Here is a 14362-nt window from a genome sequence, read left to right on the forward strand (position 1 = left end):
TTACCTTGTTCATGTTCATTATCAGGTTTATCCTAACAGGGTCATATCACAGCCCTGTTCAGGTTTAAGTGCATAACCAGGAAATTAATACATTTATTTCTCCTCATTTTTCTCCAACCAGAAGAAGCTTTTGTGTGACCTCACACAGTCAAGGATGATTAAGGGGCCCCTCCCTGCAGCCATTGGTATTGCAGAGACCTAAAGCTGGCTATGTTGTTAGTTTTATTAGAGATAAGGTCCACCAGCAGGGTTTAACTAAGCCAGGGGCAATATGTCATTGGTAAAATATTTAATGGAATTGTGAAAGCTGTTACCTGATAAAACTCCGTTACTATAACCAGAGAAATCTTTGAATTGTAAAGGAGATACAAATAAGAGTTATTACCCTCTTGGTTTATTAAGTATACAAAACTGCTGCACTAGCTTTTATTGGTTTGACAGATTTGTTACAAAACATCAAGATACGACAACTTTCTGTGGTTGGACCCCCCCCCCCCCAGGAACAGGGCACCCCCAGCAACCACAGGGTTTGCTGGTGCCTAAAGCCAGCTATGCCTTTAGAATATGCATCTCCAGAGGAGGAGTCTAATGGGGGGAATTCCCCAGTAGAACACATTTCCTTTGGTGAAACAATTGATAAAATTAGGGAGTTTTTCAAATTTGACTGTTCCCAAATTTCTGAACAACAAAAAAGATATAATGACCTTTTGCAAATGGCAGTTCCTTCTCCTTATACAGTACCTCCAGTTCCACCAGCCTTCTTCGATGCTCTTGCTTCTTTTTCTAAGATCCCTTACTCTCAGGCTCCTGCCCCCAAGTATGCAGATAGATTTTACAAGGTGCCGAATAATTGTAAGTTCCTCTGTAACTGTGCTTCAGCTGATCCGGCTGTTGTTTCCATAGCTTCAGACAAGTCTTCCCACCTATCCCCTTCTGCTAAACTACTTCTTTCTGATAAGGAGAGCAAAATTCTAGACAGAACAGGTAAAAAGGTTTACACTGTACATGCCCTCCAGTTTAGCAGTCAGAGCCATGAATTACCAAACTCATATGTCTGGGTATTCCTTGGCTCTACTTTCCCAGGCTTCACAAGCTCTTGCTCAATTACCCGATCCTGAGGTTAAAACTCAGGTTTTTTTCTCTTTTGGCATTTTCTTCACAAGTAGCTAGACATTCCATTAAGTGCAGCTATGATGCTGCTGAGGCATCCTCCAGGGATGTTGTACCTGCTTCTGTACTTAGGAGACACTCCTGGTTGAGGCTTCAACCATTACCAGATGACATTAAAGCAAAACTGCTAGATGCACCTCTGGATAAATCAGCTCTTCGTGGCTCTGCATCTGCCAACTTATTTAAAACTCTGCCTCTTGCCTCCTAAATCTAGTTGACTTCTTTGAAACAGTTACCAAGGCCATAGATGAGGGAAAGGTAGTCTACACAACCTACCTGGACCTCGCAAAGGCCTTCGACACCATTTCCCACTCTGGCATTATAGATAAGCATACCAGCTTGAACATTAAACCCTATGTCATGAGATGGGTTGCCAACTGGCTCATGGATAGAAATCACATGTTCAGAGTTGCGGATGCTATGTCCAACTCTAAACTGGTTACAAGTGGCGTCTCACAGGGCTCAGTCCTGGGACTCCTCCTATTCGGTATATACTTCTCTGAGGTACAGGCAAGCACGAGAGGACTATGGCTGACAAGTTCACAGATGATTGCAAACTGGGGGCCATAATCGACTCTCTGGCTGACACAGACATCCTCCAGAAGGGTCTCACGGAGATGAATACCTGGTGTCAGAATCATGGCCTCAAGCTAAATGCCAAAAAGTGCATAGTCATCCCCTTTGGGAAAAACAATGTGCCCACGAACTACCACATAGGTGGTAATCCACTAAGTATGGAAGATGTAATTAGGGATCTGGGGACCCAAGTAGATAGCAATCTCTCTGTTGATAATCACATTGCCAAAGTGGTTAGAAAATCCTTCTATGTAGCCCACCTAATCACAAAAGGGTTCACATCTAGATCAAGAGAGGTTATTATGCCCCTCTACTCATCACTCATCAAGCCCATAATAGAGTACAATGCTCCATTTGGGATGTACCTTACACGACACCTGCAACAGCTGGAAAGACTGCAGAAGTACCTCACCAAGAGGATCGTGGGCCCCAAACAGATGCCCTATGCAGCTCGACTAAAGAAACTCCAGCTCTACTCGGTTGCTTACCACCTACTCAGAGGTGATCTCTGCCTGACGTACAAGGCCATGTCTAACCTGGAATTAATGAACATGCTCCACCTCAAGAAAACCAAATCTCTTAGAGCCACACTCTCTAGGGATTTAAACCTCAGCATAACAATAAATAGGACATGCTGGAGGGATAGATTCCTGTCCCAGAGACTTCCCTCTCTCTGGAATAGAATCCCAATCTATGTTAGGCAAAGCCCCTCACTGACTCTCTTCAAGAGAAATCTTGACGAGTGGATGGGAAATCGTAAATTTACCCCTGGGATCACTTCAGTGGCCCTGCTGGACAGAGGCTCAGGAAACTAATCTAAAAGGGAGGTGAAAGCCAACACATTCTGGCTAGGCTTATAAATGCCCTTGGGCAGATAGCCTAGTATCTACCTATGAACCTATGCAAGAGAAAGGAAAGGAACTTCAAGATTTGAACCACCTGTTTGTTTCTCCTTTTCCAAAGTTCCACAGGAATCTTCCTGCTAAAACATCTGTTGTTAGGAGATCAGCACACGTATCTACTCTTTCTGCTTCTAGGCCTAGAAAGTTTGTTAGGAGGCCCCCTCAATCCAAGCCTACTGTTTCTACTCCATCCACTCAGCAACCCTTTCAAGCCAGGCCCAACTCTCTGTGACTACCAGTAGCCTCTTCCAAGTCTACCCCCCCCCCCCATCTCTTCGTCTTTCTCTCTCTTTTCTAACCTGGACAAAGATTACTCAGGATTCTTGGGTTCTGTCTATTATCCAAAAGGGATACTTCATGACTTGGAAAACTCTTCCTCCCTTCATGGGAATCCCACAGCCCCCTTCAAGTCAACTGCATTGGTTTACAGAAGTTCTGTCTCAACTACTTTCACAGGGCACAATTCAAAAGGTGCAAATGGATCAGAAAGGCAAGGGGTTTTACTCAAGGATGTTTTCGGTTCTCAGAAAAGATGGTCCTTGGAGACCCATCCTGGATCTTTCCCACTTAAACACTTTCCTGGATTCTGCATGCTGTCCTTACAAACTCTTTTTCCTCTGATCTCTCCTCAATCTTACATGGCTTCTCTAGACATCAAAGATGCTAATCTGCATATACCAATCCATCTTCAGTGCAAGAAATTTGTTTCTCTGTGGGTTCTTTGCACTTTCAGTTTTCTGCTTTGCCTTTTGGTCTTTCCACTTCCCCAAGGATATTCACAAAGTGCTTGGCCTCTGTGGTTGCCTTCTTGAGAGTCCAGAGTATTCATTCATATCCATCCATGGACCATCTTCTGTTCCTGGATCCTCTGTCAGAACAGTTGTCTCAAAACCTACAGATGGCCATTCATCTCCTTCAAAGTCCAGGGTTCATCATCAATTTCAAAAATCCTTTCAAAAACCATCCCAGGATCATATCTTTCTAGAGTGCAGGCTCAGGACAGACCTTATGATGGTTTTTCTTCCTACTGACATGGTTCAGTCTCTTATTGCCTTTCTGGAGACCCTTCTGCCTCTTCAATCCTTTACAGCCAGGGAGTTTCTGAGACTTCTGGGATTCATGGCCTCACAATTCCCATGCTGACTTTTGCAAAACTCCACAAAAGGAAATTTCAGTGGTTCCTAAAGTCAATCTGGACACAGTCTGCTCACCCTCTAGAGTTTGTGATTCCTCTTCTTCCCTGCCTAAAAAGAGAGTATCTTTGGTGGATTCAACAGCTTACTCTGAATCCTGGCCTTCCTCTTCTTCTGCCCCAGATGTCTCAACATCTGTTCACAGATGCTTCAGACACATGCTGGGGAGCAACATTTGCCTCAAAGAAGGTTCAGGGTCTTTGGCCTCTCTCTCAAAGGAGAGAGCACATCAACATCAAGGAAATGAGGGCTGTCATTCTGGCTGTACCGGCTTTGCATCCTCTTTTTCAACCAGGCCCTCTGAAAATATTTACAGACAACACCACTGTTGTCTGGTATATAAACAAGCAGGGGGAATGAAGTCTTAGCTTCTTTGCAGGTTAGATCTCATGGCATGGGAATTGGCAATTCAGTACAATGTGGCTCTTCTTGTAGTCTATATTCCTTACACTCAAAATACTGTGGCAAACACCCTAAGCAGGTCCATGACTCAATCCAATGAATGGATGCTTCACAGGGATGTGTTTCTGGACTTAGTCCAATGGTGGGGTATTCCTCTTCTGGGTCTATTTGCCTCCCCTCAGAACAGACAGCTTCCTCTGTTTTGTGCCAGACTCCCATATCCTCTGGTTTGGAAGGTGGACTCCCTATCTTTCTCATGGAAACAGATGTTTCTTTCTGCATTCCCCCTCTTCCCTCTCATTCAGAAAGTTCTGCTGAAAGTTCAACAGGACAAACCAAGAATCTTGCTGGTGACTCCCTTTTGGCCAAGATAGCATTGGTTTCCTCTTCTTCTGCATTTAACTAAGGGCAATTATCACTAGTTATCTCACAGAGTGGACCTGCGCGCACAAGACAAGGGCTCCCTGTTTCATCCACATTTGTCAGCCTTACAACTGACCCTGTGGGTGGTCAATTTTTTGACTCCATTCAGGCACCTTTTTTCATAAGACGTGCTTAGGATTTTGCAGGAGGCCAGGAAACCCAATACTAGAAAATTGTACATATCCAAATGGAAGAGATTTTCTATCTGGTGTCTTTCAAGAAAGCTGAATCTATTCTCAGTGGATATTCCAGTATTTCTTTCTTACTTGCATCAATTACTTAACAGTGGCTTGTCATATTCATCTGTGAAAGTTCACTTGTCTGCTATTTCTGCATGTCTGCCATTATCTCCACCATTAGCATCCAGATTGCAGGTAAAACTTTTCCTTAAAAGCGTCCTACATATTAAACCTCCCAGGAAAACAGTTCCACCACCTCCTTGGGATTTGAACTATGTCTTAGAGAAGCTTACTGTGGCTCCTTTTGAGCCTGCAGCCTGAGCTTCCTTAAAGTTTTCTACTTACAAGACTGTGCTTTTGTTAACCTTGACATCTACCAGGAGAGTTTTGAGGATTTAGGCATTGACGGCTTCCCCACCTTTCTTGATTTTCCACAAGGATAGGTTTCTCTGCATACCAATCCTTCTTTTATGCCTAAGGTAGTCAATGATGTGTCTCTTAATCAGTTTATTCAATTGCCCACCTTTTTCACTTCTCATCAATCCTCCAGTAAGAGGATCTTGGATACCTTGGATGTACATAGTCAAATTAGATTTTACTTAGATAAGACTGCGGCTATCAGAAAATCTGATCAGCTTTTTGTTTCTTTCTATCCCAGGGCACTGGGTGTGCCTGTCTCTAAACAAACAATTTCTTCTTGGATTTCCAAGGCTATTGCGTTTTGCTATGATTTCCATGGTAAATCTTTTGCTGTGCTTGTTAGGGCTCATTGTACTAGATCTGTGGCTTCCTCAGGGAAATTCTTTAAAGGTCTGGATACTAATTCTATTCTGGAGGCTGCTGCATGGTCTTCTTTGTACACTTTCACCAAACATTACACTGGACACTGTTTCTAGGTCAAGATCAGGGTTTGCTAGGGCCATTCTCCATGGCTTTGTTGAAAATTCTTCATTGCAAAGTTCCTCTGCTCCTTCCTCCTCCCAAGGTGCCTACTAAGTTTTGGTACTCTCCCACATGTAAAGAATACTGCAACATTGAATAGAAGGACACAATTGTTGTGTAAAATCTTACCATAACCAAATATGTCCTTCTCTTCTATGTTGCAATATTCTGTCCCTCCCACCTCCCCCCTACATCATGTTCCTTCCCTGGATGGTTTTATATTGGTCCTTAGTTCTGGTGTTACTCCTGGGGCATTTCAGTTCTGAGGATTGTATGTGTGGACGGCCTTTTATGGCTGACATTGTCAGGACATACATGTGACATCCCACATATCTGCAGTAGCTGAAAGCTGTTGTATATTGACCAGATGTCAGGTCGTTCGACGGAGGACTACTGCAACATAGAAGAGAAGGACATCTATCATTATGGTAAGATTTTACACAATTTTTTACCAAAACATTTACAAGCAGATTGTCTTCCAAGTTATTTTTCAAACCAATATTTCAGTTTGCATTACAACCAATATTTTATTTTCAGTAACTACTATAGTTATGCTTTTATACAAATGTTGTTGACATTATTATTTTTATAATATTGCAGAGTTACTTTGTTCTCAGTCTCACTGGCCTTATGCCACAGTTTGTTGGGTGGTAAGGTTGTTTGTGGGTAGGACATAACCACGAACTCCATATACGACAAGTATGGTGTTGTACGGGGATGCCTCAATGTTCTCTCTGACTATGGGATAAGTATTGGACCAGGTCTGAGATATCATATGAATCTTAGCATCTGAGATAAAACAGAAACACAAATGGCAGCTGATGGTGTCCAAAACAGTAAAAAAACTGACAGTCTAAAATACTGTTCCCTATTCAGACACAAGAGAACACACACAATGTCATCTTCATCTTTTCCCAGTTAGGAGTCGCCACAGTGGATCATCTGTCCGCTCAAGATTGGCAGTGGAATTTTACGGTGTTGAGTTGCCAGCCCAACTTTCCACAGAAGGCATGCACACTCACACCTAGGGCCAATTTAGAGTGTCCAGTCCACCTACTGCATGTCTTTGGGATGTGGGAGGAAACCGGAGCACCTGGAGGAAACCCACGCGACCACAGAGAGGACATGCAGACTCCACACAGAAGGCACCCCAGCTGAGAATCGAACCAGAGAACCTCTTGCTGTGAGGCGGCAATGCTAACTGATAATCCTAATTTGCAGCAGCAGTGCTAACTAAGCTCTTACCAAGAAGCTGAGCAAGCAGTTGTTTTAAAAGACGTGACTACGGCTTGATCAGAAAAATAGAACGAGAGAGAGAGAGTGAAAAAGCGACGTCTGACAGCTTCAACTTACTTTCAGTCTTCATGCTTTTTCTTGTATAATAGTTAAAATGCTGCAGGTCACTTGTTCTAACTAACAGTAACATGACACCAGCGTATAGCTAGGTTTATTTGACTGCTCTTCCAACTAATGGGTGACCTCCCCACTAGGAATCACAGCATTTAGTGGATGACTTTTACCTGTTGTTGCCTCAAAACATATTTCCATTCACTGAATGATGTTTCTATGTAATGAGCAGATACTGTGAAAAAGAAATCTTGTATATTTTGTTGATAATTAATCAAAAGGGTATGGCTGGTCTGTACATAGAAACGAGTGTTTTACTGGTTATACATGAAGGTTTGAATTTGTGAATTATATGGCAGTATTTAGGATAAATTACAGCAGAGTGTTGTTCATCACTCAATGTGCAGCCCCCTGCCTGTCCAAACCAGAGCTAAGAAGGAGGGGAACAAACACCAGGAGCATTACTTGAAATGGATTGCTTAGCCGAAATGAATTAAGGCATTTTCAGTCCTGCCTTTTTCAATGTATTTTGCATCAGCCTATACGTGTTCGCTCAGACTGTTAAAGAGACTGGGGTGGTGATAGAATAGCTAAAGCTCTGAAAATAGATATGGCTGTGAAGACTAAGTCAGCAGGGATACACAGCGAGACACGGCCCTGTAATGGAGCACTCAGACTGGCTCAGTGCCAAGCTGAGGTTTACGTCGTATCATATAATTGCAAGAAACTGAACACTAAAGTGGCACCAGCCTCATCTTATTACTATTTTAAGCTCTTCCTTCATTTTGTCTTCACTTGTGTATAAGAAATACACCACCAGTTTGTAAGAGGATTGGAGCATTCATAAGCGGATTCAGGGATCTGAGAAAATGTGATTGTAAAAGCAAAGCTTGTTGTGCCTTTTTTTTTAATTATTTGAGTGATAGGTGCATTTGGTTAAATGTTTGCAGTACTTGTTAATGTTGTGAATGTAACCATGAAATTGTTCTAATTCAGAGTATAAGGCCGCATATGTATGATTTCACTCTACCATACCTCTCAACCTCTTAGCACAAGAAATCTGGACAAAGGCAGAAATAACAGGGGGATAAAGGCTCAAAAACAGGAACAGATTTGAAAATTTTGGACTTATTAACTTAAAAACACTATAAAATAATTGGTTTTCCATCAGCATGCATTTTTCTGAAGGATGTGAAGTCTGAAACTCAAATGCCATGCACTATTTACTGACTTCAGTCCAGAATGATTTTCCAAAAAAACACAAATTTTATGAGGAACAGAACAAAAATATGAGTCGAAAGTCTGGACATTCTGCAAAAATCCCGACAGCTGAAAGCCATGGACTGTACCTTGATTTACAGCATCTCTGTATATTGGGCAATAATATATATCTAAGGCCCAGCTCATGAATGAAAGGGAATGATAGTTCACCTATTGAGCTATCAACTAAATACAATAAAAATAAATTAATTAAAAGGTATTACACTTGGGGAAACCAGTAGATCTATATGCCTTAAAACTATAGATGTGCTTTCTGTTTGTCAAGAGCATAGTGGTTCTTGTTTGGAAAAATTCTTAAAAATCTTTTCTCTTTTAACATCTTTCCTTTCCTCTTCTACACAAATGTCAGCTTGACGGAAGGGATATGAAGGCATGAAACTGTCCCATGATAAACATAAAGTGAATATGTAAAATAGCATCTCTGTATGCAATCCATGCATCTCAACATCTTGTTTTTGCAGAGGTTCCATGAAGGGTAAAAGCAATCAATAAATTAATACAATCCCTCTGGTACAATAAATTTAAGGCAGGCATAAGAAAACATTACACAAATCTAATTAATCAGTGATAATGTTTAAATAGTAGACCTAAAAACAAAATAAACTACTATAAAATAAATCTGATTTATCAGACAAGCTGGAAGAAAAACAAACAGCATACAGCTGTGCCACCAAAGCTATGGCAGTTTATTCATAGCTTTGCGTAAAGAGCAGACTGGGTGGGCCCATGTAATCCTTTTCTGCCATCACGGTGCATGTTGTTGTACGTTGTTTGCATACTACAAATGGAAAGGGAATGTCCAACTTACCCACAGATGCATTATATGTTTAATATTCACAAACCTGTTCACTAATACTTGCTTTGATTTGCTGTGTCTACATTTCACCAGAATCAAGTCAGGACCTTTAAAACCCCAATCAAATGTGAATAAAAGTATGTAGGAGGAAACTCTTAACTGTGTATCATTCTTAAACATACAGAAAGGTTACAAATTTATAGCTGTTTTTATGCTACCAGGTAAGGTAAAAAAAAGCTTTAGAGCCATTCATAAGCTTCTTATTTTCTTGATATCTAAACAGGCATGTAATCTCTATTACAAAAACTGCTGTACTATTTTTTTTTCCTGAGGAAAACGCATGTCCATTGACATATTACATTGATGCACACACACACACACACACACACACACACACACACACACACACACACACACACACACACACACACACACACACACACACACACACACACTACGACTGCAGCTGTGTGCACCTTAGTACTAACTTGTCTTCAGGATTTCTGAAATAAGCTTCAAACAATAGAAGAGAGTACTGTTCAGGCCTGTTACACACGCTGACCAAGCTGATAACAAATCTGCTAAAGGTTTTACTTGGACTAGAGCTTATTTGATGTGGGGGGCTGGGATGGAGGCCAGTAAAGGGTCAAAGTAAGCTAAGGGGGCCTCAACAACAAATGCAGCCAGAAAGGCAGGAGGACATTTAAGTCTGCATGTTGTGAGTGTACAAGCCTGGCTTTGGGGGTGGGACTCCGAGTCAGGAGACTGCCTCCTACTCGCTTGATGGATTGATGAGATGTATCGAATTACAACCATTTGCTGTTTCTCAGTTTGTTTTTCTCCTGGGCTGTCCCACTGCTTCGTACACAAGAGAAGGTTCCTGGTTAAGTGATATCTATGCAGCTAAAACATAGCAAAGGATTTTATATGTTTTTATTTTTATGAAGGGGTAAGTCACATTTGGAAGAACTGTATGCTTTGAATTGGTAAAATCAGAAATGCATGACTGCTACAACAGAAAAATAACCCTGCTGACCTTTATTTAACAGTACTTGCAATGCTAGTTACCAGTGTGACTTTGAATGTAAAAAACAGTAGATTAGACAACTGCTATTTTTACTTTTAAGGGAGTAGGCATCAGTATTATATAGCATATGAAGAAGAATCATTCTGTACAGTTTTCCTTGCAGATTTAAGCAGACGCAGTTCCATAACTGGACACCTAGCACAAACACTCAAGATTCACAAGAGATCCCGCTTGTTCTGTTGTCAGAGGTGTATTGGGTTAACTAGAAGGGGGATGGTAGCGTGGAGGAGGGGTCTTCTCTTGGTACCATTTGATCAATACAGAGCTTTGAAGATCAGAACGATTACAGCTGGGCCTCTGGACAGCAGTTGGGGTTTACTGGACAACAAAAAAAGCTTTTTTTTTGTCATCTCACTGGAGCTTACACATTCTGCTCTTTACAGCTGGATGAAAGACAAGTGCCATACTAAACCGTGGAGAAAGCAAGCCTGGGAAGCTGATGGAAAGCAGTTTTCAAAGTTACCAATGGATGTGAGCAACTTGCAGTTTTGGATGTACAACTAGAAGTGGAGAGACCTGTAGACCCATTAAAGTTTTAACTGGAGGGTAAAAGATATTAATTCAGGTAGGGAGGTATATTTTCTATCAAACTAATTAAAATGAATGTCTGACATTGTGCATGCTTCTATTCTTTTTTGCATATGACATTTATTTTTGCCAACATAGATATGACATTAATTATTGCAGCAGGTTTCCTCATTTTATTGTACAAAATCAGGCTGTGTGTTTATTATTAGTGAGCCATTTCCTGGTAATCTCTGCAAGTCTAAATATGTCAGTTGGCTGTTTCTAATCAGACTCCGCAACACTGATTTGAGTCATAGTGCAAGTGTAAACTTTCCGTTGAAGATATGCCTTCTTTACCAAGAATAGAAGGATAGCTTTGCAAACTGAATGCCCTTTACGTACAAGCTGCAGCCTTTTAAACGCTGGACTTGCAGTGCCTTTGCTGGAAAAGAATGATAGTAAGTAAACTGGTAGTGATTCAAACAGGCTCAAGAAGAGGTCTCATTTTTCCTGTTTACAAATTGTAGTGGGATACAAACTAGATGGTTAAATAGTTGTGAAAGCAGCTATTTAACAGCACTTCGCTTCAGAATCATTCTACTTTTTAATAAAAGGGACCGAGAGATGTGTTCCCTGGCAGTGCTTAGCAAAATGACAGCCCCTTGTACTCCATTATTTATAAACAATGACTGGTGTTACAGAGGTCATGCTGCTAATCTTTTCTGAGGGGGGTTGCTGTATCAGCATAGTTCATACTGGAGAAAGATTTCACCTTATCTGTTTCTTATTTAATTTTTATCTAAATTTTAATTTTCTCTACTCAAGTAATAATAATTCAGTCATTGTTTTGAGTAACAGGGAAACTCAAGTATAGTATAATAAAAAGATCATTGCCTCAAGGAACAGTCTTTCTTCCAACCTAGACTTTACTGCACTACAGACCTTAATAACAAGACATCTGTATAAAAGATAGGGGTGTAGTGGCACCCAGTGCAGCTGGTTGTAATTACAGGGGATCACAGACATAAAACAGTGATTAGCCTTAGGCTACCATAACATCAATCTGACTACTATAAAGCAGTGTCTAAATAGCTGCCAATGTACAACAAAAAAGCCTTATAGGAAAATATTTAATGAAACCAGACAGTCTGTCAGTAGATTGCTTGGTATGTTTTTGTTGATGAAACCACATGCCTTCACTCGCTTACCATATACTTCAAGCAGTATCGTCTGTAAAAAGCAGCTGGACATCAGTGTCTAAGAACATTATATTCACAAATGTTATTGTAGCATGCTTTTTAGTTTGCTTATGCTAGCACTTAAAAATGTTATACTTTCTCTTGTTCATTTGTAGTGCATGCTTCAGAAACTTTGCTGCCTTTCTCTTCAGAAATGTAATCTGTACTGTCATAGTTTTAACAGATCGTAGAAAGAAAGAAGGAAGGAACTCCGGAGTGTGTATTAATAAGTAATACTGTTGAGAATGCTGTAATCAGTACAGTGTTTTTTGTTTCAATACCGCAAAATGCTGAATTCTGAAGCATTGTGGACTGGAGACATTATTTAAAACTGCATTATTGAATGTGCGTGCCTCTTTGGCCAACATTATTTTACCAACCCTGTTTGCCCCAGTTTAGTAATGCTTGAAAGAAGTTTATTCAACTCATCGTTTTTGATATAAAACAGTAGTACCATTACTGAAAGTACATGTGCAAGGCAGGTTGATGTAATGCTATACAGTGTAATAAAACACAGATTTCTTAATCTTGAAATCTTTTCTCCCATGCTTAAAACATAAAACCTAAACTGTTGCAGAGATTTAACTTGGAGTAGATACTTTTTAGCTAGTGGTGATGATTTTGTTTCCTTTGCTTGGCTACTGTAGTCTTGGCATTTAAATCATGCCTGCTATTAGTGTTTACAGCACTGGTTAAGGGAAATATGACTGTGTGTGTGTGTGTGTGTGTGTGTGTGTGTGTGTGTGTGTGTGTGTGTGTGTGTGTGTGTGTGTGAGTGTGTTGTGATGTATATGTTATGATGAGCAAAAGAAAACTACAGTTATTCAATGTGGTATGTTTTCACAACAGGTAGCCTTATGAACAAATGTACTTAATTTGCCAGTTAAAAAAATCATAACTGGGCTATTGCAACAGGCAAAAACTGGTTTAGTCTGCACTATTACACTTGCAAAACTCCATCTGTCTGTACTGAAGTAGCTTTAATTGGAATTATTATGCATTGCTGGGATTTGCTTTTAGTTTTTTGATAAGTTTTTAATCCTCTTGTATAACTGTATTGAAAGAAACTATGAAAAGGGACTTTTCAGAGATTTCTTGTTTGTATTCACAAGTAGTTCAGTTTGCAGGAAGTTTTGATTAGGTCTACAGTGCCACATTTGTGGTGCATAATAATAGGCTTTTATTCAGCATTTTCATGCTATGAAAGTATCTGTTCCCTTCACGGTGCATGCCTAATTTTGTAAACAAAGCAGTATGTAATCAGGACTAACACTGGGAAACAGGGACACATTCTGCTTAGTTGGCATCCGTTTGTCTCACTGAACTAAAAGGTTTTGCAAGATTCCCATGTTAACTCGGATGGAAGAAATAATTTAGATAAGCTGTGTGTTACGTACAATGTTGGGATATTTACTGTTATTATGTATCCCATTGGAGATCCCCCCCAAAAAAAATTTGTCAACCAAATGATAATTATTTTGTTTTTTGCCCCAAATTATTAATGTCAGGTTCAGAACCTAGGGATTCCTTATATTCAGGACCCCAAGCTACATCTAGTTACATTCAGGATGCAAGTATGCTGTGCCATACAACACATTCCTTCAGACACCCGACGTAGGACACATTATGTAAATAAATTACTATCGTGGGTAATAGCATAATGAAAGTAACCATCTCCAAAATGTGTACAGTGTCCAGATGTTACAAGGAATGGCTATTAACACATATGTAAAACAAGCAAAAATGACACACTGATTCCCTACCTACACATCATAACAAGAAACTGCAGTCTCTTAACTAAATCCTACATACACTACATAAGTATGCCACGATCTCCTTCCTAAATATCACACACAGAAGGTAAATTTGGAGAAATGTACAGAAAACTCCATCCAAATAATGCACATCAGTGTTGCACTTGTGGGTATTTTCGTTAAAGGGAAAAATACCAAAAGGCTAATCATGTTGTGGCAAAAATCAGCCACTGGCTGCAAAGTTCATGACAAAAGTCAGTGAGACACATGTAAACCACGTCTAAGACTTAAGCATAACCCCGATAGCCAAACTACTAAACACAGAAACAACAAGCATTATGAATAAAACTGCTACAACTCAGTACAATACAGTGTTTGAAAGAAGCACCTACCAAGTAACAAATGCCTAATGTAAATCAACCATTAAATGGCAGCAGAAGAAGACGATAAGTCAAACAATGTCTTGAATATTAACTTCAGCCTCAATTCATTTATATATCAAAACCTAGCAAACTAAAAAAAATGATTCAAGTCATGCACACAGCACCATCTTGGATTACGGACA

General features: G+C 40.2%; 1 protein-coding gene across 7 annotated transcripts in view; it reads left to right on the plus strand.

Moving 5' to 3' along the window:
- SEMA6D (semaphorin 6D) overlaps positions 1 to 14362 on the plus strand; it is a 368460-nt gene that overhangs the window by 92809 nt on the left and 261289 nt on the right. For 4 of the 7 annotated variants that reach the window (XM_044077575.1, XM_044077579.1, XM_044077578.1 and 1 more), the window contains exon 1: positions 10167 to 10863. The gene's annotated coding sequence lies outside the window, so the exon portion shown is untranslated. The other 3 variants (XM_044077576.1, XM_044077574.1, XM_044077577.1) reach the window with 3 other exon arrangements.

The sequence above is a fragment of the Protopterus annectens genome, chromosome 7.part0 (assembly GCF_019279795.1).
Source record: "Protopterus annectens isolate FY-2018-M chromosome 7.part0, PAN1.0, whole genome shotgun sequence".
Classification (NCBI taxonomy): Eukaryota; Metazoa; Chordata; order Ceratodontiformes; family Protopteridae; genus Protopterus; species Protopterus annectens.